The sequence below is a fragment of the Sebastes umbrosus genome, chromosome 6 (assembly GCF_015220745.1).
Source record: "Sebastes umbrosus isolate fSebUmb1 chromosome 6, fSebUmb1.pri, whole genome shotgun sequence".
NCBI lineage: Eukaryota > Metazoa > Chordata > Actinopteri > Perciformes > Sebastidae > Sebastes > Sebastes umbrosus.
Genome location: NC_051274.1, coordinates 19,322,879 through 19,336,944, shown reverse-complemented (window position 1 = coordinate 19,336,944; position 14,066 = coordinate 19,322,879). Strand labels below are relative to the sequence as shown.

The following is a 14,066-nucleotide window of genomic DNA, read 5'->3' as shown; positions in this document are numbered from 1 at the left end:
CTACCGGCCGGAAAGTCCCGTGGAAGTTGCCGTGGACTTTGGTGAAGTGGCGCTCGACGTTACATCTTCTACCAACTGACACGCTCACACCGCAGATGAGACACACACACTTGTCATTCACATTCTTGAAAAAAAACTCTGTTTCCCATTCCTCATGAAAATAGTATGTTTTATGCCTTATCTTGGCCTGGCCATTTTCCGCGGTCATTATCAAATCTGGTGTGTGCTTGCTAGCCTGCTAACATCTCCTAATGTTACGGCGTCACTGATGTAACCAAACTTGGCAGCAGCGTAACTCGTTTAATTGACAGCTGATTGGCAAATAATCAGTTTGTGGCAAATAATCAGTTTGTGTCAGAAGGGGGCGGGATGTCTGCGAATTGGATTGGATAGAAATTTAGGTTTACCAAGTGACTTTGTCTTATCAAATTTGTTTACATATTCTTTGAACCTTTAGCAAGCGACTCAGAAACGGGTCGCGAGCTACTGGTCGTGTGTAAGTGACGTGTCGTAGACCACTGATCTAATAGCTATTGAGATGTTTCAGTCTGAACCAAAGTGCTAGAATGACAGACTGACATTGCCATCCATAGAGCAATGCTGTTTGCATGGCTAAAGAAATCAGTATCCAGTTATTTTCCCTCAGTATATTTTCTACACGATTGTGATGTTTAAGAACGGAAATGAAAGAGGCCCAGGCTATCTGATATTTTGAGGTTTCATAAACAAACAGCTTTCCAAGCAGCACAGTAGCACTGAGTGAACCACTCGGCTTCAGACATCTTCACAAATATTCACAATTGGGGTCAAATGTTAACAGACTGCATAAACAAGCACTCTGCCCCTTATAATATTGGGTTTATTTTAGCATAGCCTTGCAACTCATTTAAACTCCCATTCCTTTCCTCTTTTAAAATTAGGATCTGTGAACCCGTTCTAGACACAGGGCTTTGCACAGGATTTGCACATCTCTGTGCAGGTTTTAGTGCTGGTTTCTATAAGCTTCTGAAATGTATTGATTGCTGTAAGCTCTTAAAGTAATATTTATTACATTTTCCTGAGCATTATAAATCATTTTTGCTAGCCTGGAACTTAACTGTCGAGAATTCACCATAAAACTTGGTTGATGATGGATGAGATCAACATCAGGTAGACCAGTAGCCGGTAGCACCCTCATGTCTTAACTTTTGAGTATGCCATTCAGGCTCTACTATTCCTTCATTTAGCATGAGCCTTTTAGTCTTTTGTAAAACCACAACACCTCTTCCCCTGAACTTCTTCCTCTACCTTTGTATTTTCCTGCCAGGCATGCTCCTCTTCTTACCCTCCATCCTTCATACTCATCTTCTCGTCCTCTTACATTTTCTTTTCCCAATTCAAAATTCATTTGATGAGCTGAAAGTGTTAAGCACCTTTTTTTTTACTGCACCTCTTAAATGACTTGTCCTCTCGTTAGATTGTGTCATCCTCAGACCTGACACAGTGGCATAATCGTAGGTGTTGAGAGTACTGTAGCTTAGGATCTGTGTCAGGAAGACATGAGAGGCAGAGGGCCAGAGGGAGAGTAACACGGAGCGGGAGGCTGTGATGTAATCTTTTTAACAGACAAAGAAAGTCATGTAAGAGATGAGGAGAAGAGACGGCAAGAGATGTGTCCTTTTCCGCTAACTCAAACCTAAATCCATAGAGATGCTTAAATGAGTCATGAATCGGAGTGCTTGTGTGCATAATACATGGGGGGGTTTGTGGTGTTTATTTAAATGTGTATGAATGTGCGAAGGTATTCTTGATTGTGGTTATTTGATCTACTATTGGTGGTCTTCTGTATTATGATTATGAAGGAGAATGCATGGCAACTATACTACTTTGTTGCTATGGATGCAACTTGGGAGCAAATGTGTCATCTTTCATGATTGCAAATTGATTTGCATTAGAGATAATGTGCTTTGATGATGCCAACGCATCTGGTGAAATGTGGATGGGGAAGCAGTAATAATAACAGTGGCACAGGATTGCGGCAAATGCACAGAACAAATGAGGAAAGCAGGAATAAGTGAAAAAAAAATATATATATATATATATATATATATATATATACCAAATGCAAACATTTACAGTGAACAACTCATAAATATGCATTTAAGATTGTACTAATTCATGTTTTTGGCCATTTGTGAGCAACGGAACAAGCTGTAAGCACTTTAGCATAATATCACCTTATTATTGATCACCTGACAATTAAAAGTCCAATATTCACTCTTCTTTTAGCTCTAATTTGGTCTCCACCAACTGAGCTGCGTGCGCTGTGCTATTACTTTTGCAACTAAATGACTAAAAAAGAAAAACATTGAGCTTTTGAGAGGGATAAAGGAAGCTTGAGGAGAAGGAAGAGGATGTAAAAGGCATAAAGTATGTTTTATGACATCCAAACTAGAGCTAACATCATTAGTTTGTGAATCGATTGAAAGAATAATAAGCCAAATATTCTCTTGTTCAGGCTTCTTAAATGAGAGAATTTGATGCTTTTCTTTGTCATTTCTCATTGTAAACTGAATATCTTTGGGTTTTGGATTTCTGGTAGAACAAAGCTAAACATTTGAAGATTTGAAAATGTCATCATGGGCTCTGGCAAGTTGTGATGGGTATCTTTTCACTATTTTTGCACATTTCATAGACATAAAAATAATTTGCAGATGAACTTATAACGAAAAAAATCATTAGTTGCTAATCCAAATGTTTGACCTGGAGCCAGAACTGTTTGTTTGCGATGAACTTCCCCTCCTCCGTGCTTGGCTGGTCCTCCACAATGTATTTAAATATGTGATGCAAAATAGTTGCGAACCTCTGAATTAGCATTACAGTTAAAAATAAATAGCTCTTAGGGTGATTGATTGATAGATAAGCTTTAATCAGGTAATTAACCAAACTATACGGTTTTACGGTAAATATTATTTCACACACAAAACCTTGAAGTGCTTCATAGCACAGAGAGAAAAGTATGAACAAAAAGCATAGAATAACAGCACAAGTTCAGAAAAATGTTCTTGCTTGCTGACAAGACTCTGTATGCTGCAGCCGTTAAAGATGTGATAATCGGTGATAATCAGTGCCAAGTCTAACAGCATTTTGTCAATTGCCAATTCAATTATACTCATTGCTGGCTGTGTGGTTTGATATTTGTATCCAACGGGGCCGTAAGGGGTTGTTTGACCGAAATGTCACACCTGTGGAGAGTGTAGGCAGCGTTTAATTTGTGTGTCTGCGTGTGTTTTTATGCATTTATTAGTGTGGTGGTCTCTGTTGGTGTAAGAGTATGTTCATGTTGTTCTTACAGTCTAAGCTGGGAGTGACAGCCTCATACATAATGTATGCAGTACATGAGGATAAGGATAGCTGACATTTGGTTGCTTGTCATTCAGAATGTATCTACCCTGGGGGAATGACCATGCTCGCAGATAATCACACACGGGTATTTATACTCACACACATACCGTACCGAAGCCAAAGCGTATTTGTCTTCAGGGTACTGTAAATGGCAGATGTCCCTGTCAGAGTCAAAGGCTCTATTCAGCTTGGAGGCGAATCACTCAATCTGTGTGTAACATCATTAAACAATTGTTCAGCTTCCCATCTCTAACATATTACACAATGCTCTGAATAGTGCATATACAGTATGGGTTCAGAGGGGTTCACAGTTTTCTAACATGCTGTTAATTTCACAGTCAAATATCTGATGTTTAATCTGAGGACCTAAAATTATTTATTTTCAGGTGCATACTTGTATTTTGGGTTGCTACGAGAACATGTTTACATGCTTTAATGTTAGAAAAACACTTTACTTTTCTCATACCGGCAGTGCTGCAGCACCTCTTTTCACCCTCTGTCTGAAACACTCTGTTTGAGCCTCTTTGGAAGTTTGGTGTATCGACAAAAATTAGGCAGAACATTAGGTGTTATGACAACACTATATTACCCTTATTACTCCACATACAACCAGACCATTATACAAATTCATGTAGTCTACTGAAACACACACAGCATAGTATAGACAAACACACGCGCACACACACAAACAAACAAATAACTTTCCTTCGGAGTCACAGAGAAAGCCACTGCTTAGCTGTTGGAATCACACTTTCATTTTAAACTGGCTGTAGAGAGACACCAAATGATGCCATGAAAAAAACATTAATACTTATAGTATAGTATGCCATGAAAAAAAAATCTAAATATAGTAGGTCATAAAAACTCATAGAATGTCTTAAAAATGTCATGAAAAATATCATAGTATTGTATGCCATTTAAATGTTGTAAATCTATAACAGTATAATATAATTCCTTAGAAAATGTCATAGTAAAGCATGTCATGAAAAAAGTCATTAAAAAGTCATATTAAAGTATGCCATAAAAAAAAATCCATAATATAATATATAAAAAAATCATAGAATAGTATGTCTAAAAGTGATTAAAAAGTCATGGTTATAAAAAAATGAATCATACAAAAATTATAGTGTAGTACATCAAAAAAAGTCATGAAAAATCAAAGTATATTATGTCCAAAAAAGTCATAGTATAGTATGTCAGGAAAAGTAAGAAAAAAGTCATAGTAGTTTGTCGAAAAAAAGTCATAATATAGCATGTCGAAGAAAAAGTCATAGTATACAATGTCAAAAAAAAAGTCATACTATGGCATGTAGGAAAAAAGTAATAGTATAGCATGTCAAAAAAAGTAATTTCATAGTATGTCGAAAAAAGTTCGAAAATTGTCATTGCATAGCATGTCGAAAAACTCAAAGTATAGTATGTAAAAAAAACAAAAAACAGAAAAAAGACAGTAAATTATCTCAAAAAAGTCATAAAAAAGTCATAGTATACTACATCATAAATAGTCATAAATAAAGTATATTATAGTAATATAGTGTAGTATTTCATAAGAATTGTCTTAAAAATGTCATAGTATTTAATGCCATAAATTTGTCATAAAAAACCACACATGCCTTAAAAATGAACTAACCCTCGATAAGGATCAAACCCACAACCTCTGACTCTCCAAGCTAGCTTGGAGCTATTGTCTCTTTGGCCCAATCCCAAAGTTCGCACTCACAGACTCACAGACTTTGAGGCCCATTCCCGCAAAGTGCTTGAGGGTTTAAGGCTGTCAAGTCGTCAAGTCCTTAAAGGCTCTCTCGCAGACATTTTGAACCCTTTTCAAAGTCCGCATTTCTGCAGACTTTGCCTGAGGGAATTACCCACAATTCATAGAGTTGTGACGTTAAACACAAGGTTACCACGGTTGCCAGGGGAAGCCCGCAGGTATAAAAAAAAAAAGATTAATAAAGAGGATGGCACATGGGTGTTTAGGCAGGTATTTTTCAATTTACACAGATAATAGGAAAGGAGAAGAATATTAAGGATTTTAGATGGAATATAAAAACACATGAAATCAGTGGAATGCTAGCATTAGACTATGTTCCACACCAGTTCTTTTAATTTTCCTTAATGAAGTTTGACAAAAACTAGTAAATTGTTTTTTTTGACAATTAGCCTGAAGACGTTCAAATAGGCAGTAAAATACGAAAAATAAAAACGGTAACGTGACATGTTGCCAGAGAGTGCTGTCTCATTTGTATTTATACCATTTCAAGCCCTTGCAGCCTTTCACACTCCATTTACCCTTTACCAGGTGTCATCAGTCAAGTCCCTGAGGGTTCAGGGTTTAAGGCCTTAGGGGGGGATATTGGGATTGGGCCTTTCCTTTTGACACAGGAAAGTTGACTTGCCCCCAATAAGGATGAAACTCACAACCACAGACTCTCCAGTCTTCCTCTGCAGTCTTATACCAGCCTGAGCTATACTATAGTACCTCATAAAATTTGTCATGAAAAAAAGTCATAGTATAGTTTGCCACAAAAATGTCATAAAAAGTCATTGTATAGTATGCCATAGAAATGTAATACAAAATGTCCTAGATTTGTATGTCATTAAAAAGTCATAGTATAGTAGCCTATGCCTTAAAAACACAATATAGTATTCCTTATGTAACAACAGTGGTTATGTTTACAAAAGAATTTCCGCTTTTTAAAATAAATTCTTATGAGGGTTCGGAATGCTAAATGTAGCGGCTAAGGACAGGATCCAACCCCACAATCCTGGCCACTGGGCCCACACCACGCCACTGAGATTAACTAGCCTTTGATAAGGATCGAACCCACAACCCCAAACTCTCCAAGCAGTCTTCTAACAGCCTGAGTTATTAGATCACACAGTTCTTTTCTCTTGCCTTGAAAACTAACTGGCTCTCATAAGGGACCAAAACCACAACCTCAGACTCTCCAAGCAGTCTTCTAACAGCCTGAGCTATTGGATGACACAGTTCAACACAGTTTCTCTGAGCACATTTAACTCTTTCCTTTGGACACGGGCCTTGAGAGTTAGCTCTCCGTCAATAAGGATCAAACTCAATACCTCAGACTCTCCAAGCACTCATCTAACAGCCTGAGCCAACTTTAGTATGTCATAAATTGTCATGTAAAAATGAATAGTATAATATACCATAAAATAAATTGTTAATATTGTATAACATAAAAGGTCACAGAAAGGTCATAGTATAGCATGCCATAAAAATGTAATTAAAAAACTTCATAGTAGGCCATGAAAATGTCATAGTTTTGTATGTCATCAAAAAAGTCATTGTATAGTATGCCTTAAAAAAATCATTATAGTATATGTCATTAAAGAAAAGTCATAGTATAGTATGCCTTAAAAAAATCATTATAGTATATATCATTAAAGAAAAGTCATAGTATAGTATGCCTTAAAAAAATCATTATAGTATATGTCATTAAAGAAAAGTCATAGTATAGTATGCCTTAAAAAAATCATTATAGTATATGTCATTAAAGAAAAGTCATAGTATAGTATGCCTTAAAAAAATCATTATAGTATATGTCATTAAAGAAAAGTCATAGTATTGAAGAAAGAATGAGTTGATATAAAATACATCACAGCTTACATCTTCTTGTATGGAGATGAAAGGTGAAGGCATTTATTTAACTATTATGTTTAAGTGATGTCAGATTGCTATTATATTACAAAAAATATATTTATTTTTTTCTCTTTTTTGACTTATTATTCAGAACCTACAGAAACCTATAGAAAGGACAAAAAAACATGATTTTCAAACATTTACTCCATCATGAATCCATGGCATTGCATTACAAGAAAGGACTAACTACCAAAATCACCAAGATCTATTATAAAAATGCCTTGTAATGACTGTATAGGCAGAACGGCAAACATCACATAAATAAGAAATGGATAGGAGAGGACAGAAAGCACAAACACAAACACAAACATCCCTGAAGTCACAGAATGACAATGAAGATATTAAATTACAGTACAAAGCACTGTGTGGGACAAAATCTCTTGTCCCTTCCTCAAAAGACAGCAGATGGTTGGTTGAGCAAGAAAATTAATCTTCTGCGTTTCTTTGTGCGTTTGTTCTCATGTTCTCAAACTATCCTTTCACAAGAGGAAAATACAAAGAGGTAGAGTATGGATAGTGATACGTGCAAGGCATACCTGATGATTGGGAATGAGAAGGACTGTAAATGGTACGTTTTTCATCACTTGAAGGACAAATTGGTTTTCCAACATAAAGACTCCTTTGTCAAACAGATTCTGAACTGCTTTTTTTTAATGTATAAAACTCTTGAGTATTGTTACTTTAAATGTTCAAAGAGGCAACCAAGGGTGCAAATGCACACACTATTCTTCAGCTGTAAAGAATGCGCTGTGCACCTCAAGTTCAGTGTAGTTCATCACCATCCATGAGGCCTGTCCTGTGACTCCTGTTGATTTATAACAGGGAGAAGATGTTTGATGTCATCTTACCCCGGAGCCTTACATGTATTTCTTAAAGATAAACCTTTCTGATAAACTGGAAGTCAAAGACTGCTCTGTTTAAATGTGAGAGCACTTATTGTCTCCTTCATTGGGGAAGTTGTTTGGCTCATTACAAGATCACAAATCTAAAATCAAGACAAATAGAAGCAACCACATTCAGAGTCATATCGCTTAATGAGCAGAACAAAACCACAAAAGGAGAGCAAAACTTGCCAGTGCATGTGCATATCTGCATGCATTTATAAGCCAAACAATATGATACATCCAGCTAGGGCTGCCCCCTCTTAGTTTATAAGTCGACTATCTGTCGTTTTGGTCTTAGTCGACTATGATTTCTTTAATCGATGAGTCGTTTTTCTGTGCTTTTTATCATTTTGAATAAACTCATCTCTAGTAGATGAAGAGGGTGTAAGGTTTCACATCAAAAAAACAATTCAACAGGTGCTGGATCAAAAAAATCAAGGTAAGAGTCAAACAGAAGATCCGCACACTGTATTAAAAAGCTCCCAGCAAGTTTAGTTGTGCAACGTTTCAATCTACAAGACACAACACAAGATATAAAGTGGTACTTTTATGCGATTCTTTGTGGAGAAACTCAGTTTTACAGATCTGTCAATTAAATCAACTAATCGATTAGTCGACTAAGAATTTCTTTGGTCGAGGACAGCCCTACAGTACATCCAGCTCTACTTCAGACATCAATTCATCGGTAGATCATAATCTTCTTGAAGAAAACAGCCAAGAAACCAAAAATGTCTACAATTCTGAGCCAGCTATCACTTTCCTTTTTGCATATTATGATACTTTCTGTACCCCAGTCCTTGAAACATGAGCTCTCATTTGTTGTTTTCTCATTAATTTAACATTCTCTATCACTTGAGAACAATATTTTTTTCTCTTCAAATTATAGGTTTTACACATCTGAAACTCCTACCAGCTCTTTAACTTGTGCAACACAATCTGCACTTAGCAGCTAAAGTTACAGTACATGTATGTAACACATATACACACGCACATTGTTAGGGTCTCTAACATTGTCCTGCATGATTGTTCTGGCTCAAAAAGCTTGACCCAGCATGCTAACAATGTGAGAGCTTTCACTTTAACACTTGAGGTGTAATATGATACCACAGACAATGGTGTCAGTCTTTAGTAATACACAGTAGCGGCTGTAGGCAAAAGTGTGCAAAAGACCGAAAGTAATTCACTACCCCTACATATCATTTTCAGTTTTCCCATAGAAAGTGGGAAAAGACGGAGCTCAAATGATGGACATTGTGTCAATTTAAGTGAATGAATGAGAAATTGAACCAGATCCACAGTCACAGTCTGGTGTTATGGTTTGTTTCATAAGTCGACGGATGGATAACCCTCTCTGCGTGGTGTTATAAAAGAAGTTGTGTGTGAAGGTAACGCGTGCATGTGTGACTATCTGCCCACACTGAAACTATAACGAATGTTCATTCATTATGCACTCCTACACACTATGTCACTGACCTCTTCCATTGATGTCTGAGTACAAAGATGAAAATAAGGAGTGTGTGTACATCGTGTGCATGTGTGTGCTCGTCAATGTAGGCACTCCCTAACCATGATTAATGATGAACTATTTTTTCTGGAATTTGAGCATATTTCGCAACTCCATATGTAGTTCAAATTATTGTGTTTTGAGTATTTTTCAAGTACACATGACAAGAAACCGGGAGCAAAGGCAGGGCTATTATCTGGAATAGCATGACACACATGATGTAACCACCACAGAGCAAGAACACACACACAGCCAGCAGTCAGTGGTCTTATAAAACATCACCTTCCTAAATCAAAGCTATATGGGAGTTCTCCTTCATCTGCTCCATAAACCTGATTAATTGTGGAATCACCCGCACAGGCACACCGCTGCACAACGCCTTCCCTCCCTCCCACACTGATGTGGGAACTGCTGCTTACAATAACACCTCCATACTGTCAGACAGTGGGACTAACTGGGTTATATCACCCTCCACATGGAAACATCAAGTGGACACAGGCATGCAGTCATACAACTGTACCAAACATACAGTACAGCGCACACGGAAGCATCCTCGCATAATACTGTACGTATGGCGGCGACCATTAATTATCATTATCGATTAATCAATTAGTCGATAAAATGTGAGAAAATAGAGAAAAACAGCAATCACAATTCACCAGAACCCTCGGTGATGTCTACATTAGAGCTGCAACTAATGATTACTTTCATTGTCAATTAATTTGACAATTACCTGATTCATAATTTGGTCTATTAAATATCATAAAATAGTGAAACATCAGTTTCCCTAGAGCTAAAGATAACGTTCAAAACATCTTATTTTGTTAAATTTGAAAGGGATGATGTACAGGGCGATGCGTGACCGGCTCGCTGTAACGGGTACTTAGAGATCATAACGGCGTCCATAGCAACAGTCTGTTATAAAAAGCAGCGGTCGTCTATAAAGAAATAACAGTATAGCATAGAATGCTGTAATCAACCTATCAGAATCAAGTATTCAAGAAAGCCGTGTAATAAACAATGATATAAAACAGCAAAAGCAGCAAATCCACATTTGAGAAGACATAATCAGCCAATTTTTGGCATTTCTGCTTATGAAATGACTTCATGACTTATTTGCTTAATAATTTCCTGTTCGTAAACTAATCATTTCAGCTTTAATCTATATTGTTTTGATGTTGACCAGCAATCCGAAACCCAAAGATATTCATTTTACAGTGGTTTAAAACAGAGAAAAGCAGACAATCCTCACATTTGAGAAGCTTGAACCAGCAAATGTTTGGCATTTTAATTTCATATTATCCATAATCACAAATGATTTGTGATTACCTTTCTGTCCATCAAGTAATTGATTAATTGACAAACAGTTTATGCACTAAAGATATCTGATGTGTTAAACTCAGTGATGGGGCGTCCTGGGCTGCAAAATTAAGACATCATACAACTATAACGTCACCAGTTTAGCTCTGAAAGGACCTTTGTCACATGTCATCCACTATCTATTTCCCAATGTTCCTTATAGTTCTCTGCTGCAAACAAACAAACTAATAAAGGCGGTATCCAGGGAATGATAAAGACACAACTTACTCTAGGCAACAGGGTTCTTTTGAGGAACTGAACATCATGTGAATCAATAACATATTTGCCAGAAAACAGATTTCCCACAGCAATGCTGGCTGCAGAGTTTGACAAAGCTTGGTCTCTCATGTTGGATATCGGATGTGGCTTGATGCTTGATTATTATCATGACTAGCAGGCCCACTGTAGAATATCAGCAGTATAGGATGTTTGGACGTCTGGTCCTCAGCCTAATGAGACATACATCCTCCTCAAATAATCTCATGGCCTTGAGTAACGCAGTCAAGCAACTGGAGTCCCGTCATTCATGCTCTAACTATTGCAATCACACAAGTGGTTTGATTTCTCAGTCTGAAATGTTTGTTTTTTTATAACAGATTGAACACTAAGTACCTTCCATAAAGCTTTATTCCTGCTCTGATTAAATTAGAGAACAAAAATCCTTGAAGGCAATCACATTTGAATCAGTGTTGTGTGCACTAAGAACCATGCTTTTGTGTTATTCAACAGTTTAACTGTGCAGCACGAAAACTAAGCAGAATCAATTTGATAAATCAAATTAATATCTATTCAGTTCAGGCAGCAGTTCAGTCAGCTAATCACTTAGAGTGCATTTCCAAAATTAAATAATTACCCTTAAAATGAATGAAATCATTAAAAAGCTCAGAAAAGCAGCTAAACTGTGTTATTGATGAAAATGAAACCATTTTGATTAGCATGTTAATGCCCATTAAGGAGCTCTATGCTTATGTGAAGTGTTTGTGGTTACATATGCGATGTAAGTTCATATAACTAACACGTAAAAGCGGATCACATACAGTATGATGATGCAACAGCAGAGAGTGCTTCAGATAGTTCACCTTTCAAAGGCAACATGCGTATGCGGGAAAGCTGCTGAGAGACATTTGATTATCACTATTCACCTTTATGAGAGTCTCAATTACAAACTTTAATTGCAACTTCCCTCATCCTCTTATAGCAAAGGAGCAACAGGCAAAAGCAAGTCACATATGGGACAGGGAACCACTTTGTTGCCTGTTAATTGAGCTTTTAAACAGTTTATATAGTTTGAAAACCACTTTCTAGGATGACTCACACTTCACATCTATATGAAGCACTTACTGCACAATATATGCCGGTCAAATGTAGTTCATTCAGTGTAAATCGACGTGAGAGGACTGCTATGGTCATGGCTAATGCAATCCACATGACAAACTCCAAGTAACTTTCACTCAATAAACTGTACTGTACAACATATTAGGTTAACCGTCAGCCCACGTGTGCTTAATAGAGGCTGAAGCTTACAGACTGATACAAACTCATCACCACAATCTGGTTAAGCATGAAAACAATCAACTGCCTTTTACCGCTGACAGATAATAATGTTATGTACAATCATCACATGGACGCAAGAGCCAGGAAGAAATAGCATAGGGGTCATCACTTGATATAGGCAAGTCCAGTTGGATGTTTGTGCACACAAAGCAGGTCAGACCAGACACAATAAACAGTGAAAGTAGAGCCTAGGAAAAACGCACTGTGATCTACTGTGCTACTCAGTTTCAAGTTTGCTTTTCTAAATTAACAGCATCTAAAAACTCATCAGAGTAAATGATCTTCTGAGAAACAAACATATACGAATCCCAAAACAACACAGCATATAAAACACTTGTTTCTGCTTACCTTAATGAGAGGGTATGCCAGAGATGTCTGGGGTTCATGGGCATTGAGTCAAGTCCAGAGCAACACTGGTCAAACCTTCATCACCAGCGTGTGGCAACACCATAACCAGAGCAGTTGAACACAGACTTGTGCGTATAGCCACTGGGAAACTCACTACGGACTCAGGCACTCCCTCACACACACAGTCACTGAGCGAGAGGACCCACTCGTAGTCAGCAGCAGCCAGGGCAGCTGTGCTGAGGGAGATCCAAGAGGCGACAGATAGAGACAGACATGCTGCTGCCTTGTGCTGCTGGTCTCTCTCCTCTCTCTCTCTCTCTCTCTCTCTTTATCAGCCTGCAGCTCCCTCTCTCTGTTGCTCTGCTCTCTCTCTACTTAAATCTCTTCCTTGTACACACATGCATTCTCCACACTGCACCGCACCCCCTCCTCTCTCTCACTGACACACACACACACACACACACATGCACACACACCTCTGCCAGTCTCAGCCTTTTATGTTTGTTTTTTTTCTTCACACAGCATGCTCTCGCTGTAGATCTCTGCATGCAGAATCTTTCAAAGGGTTTTAATATCTCAACCAGTCTTTAGTATATAGTACACTTGTTTTTCAAATTGCCTGAACTACAGTCCTTTTATTCTCACATCTTTACCTCAGCCCCTGGACATAAAGTCATGCACTCTCTTGATAGTATTTCTCTTTGCTGCACAATCCCAAGTGGACCCCTCATATCAATTTTGAATGTACAGTATACACTATGTGCAGTGTATAGGAGAAGTAGACCCACCGAAGAGTGAAAGACAGCAAGATAATAGTGAAGAGGCAAAGGGGAAATGACATGATACAAAATGGATATCTGGAAGTGGAGAGTTCTGCAGGGTGAGGTGGAGACAGGGGCACGGGTTTGGCTTTGAAGTGCAAATGAGAGCAAAGTGTCATGGTTAATCTTCGCTAGCGAGCACATTTGTTTTTTTTTTTGCCACCAGCAAAGGCACACTGGTGTGTGTACACCCTTGCTCCCTAGTCCGTTTGAATGCAATTTCACAACACACTGGAGGATCTACTTGGAGCATTATTCATAGCGAATACAGAAACAAAAGACTTCAGTCTCCATTCCTTGGTTGCACACACAGGAAATGGATGAATGTGTGACCTCGAAAAAACACAATTAATATATGCTGTATGATGAAAATGGTAGTAATTTTGCATCCATTCATGTAGATATTTGAATGTAGAAATATGCCTTCATTCAGTGAAGAGCTGTTCAAGTGGAATAAATCAGAGAGAGATAGAAAAAACGGGGGTGGGGGCAAAGCAGCAGCCAATCATCATTCACATAATTTGATAGCTTTAATATCAATATTGTGAAAA

The 14,066-nt window shown here is 37.7% G+C and overlaps 1 protein-coding gene across 1 annotated transcript in view; it reads right to left on the bottom strand.

Annotated features, from left to right (window-relative positions):
- opn7b (opsin 7, group member b) overlaps nt 1–13,035 on the bottom strand; it is a 68,203-nt gene extending 55,168 nt beyond the window's left edge. Inside the window, exon 1 of the mRNA XM_037771567.1 lies at nt 12,695–13,035. The gene's annotated coding sequence lies outside the window, so the exon portion shown is untranslated. The remainder of the gene's footprint in view (nt 1–12,694) is intronic.
- Between the last annotated feature and the right edge of the window lie 1,031 nt (nt 13,036–14,066).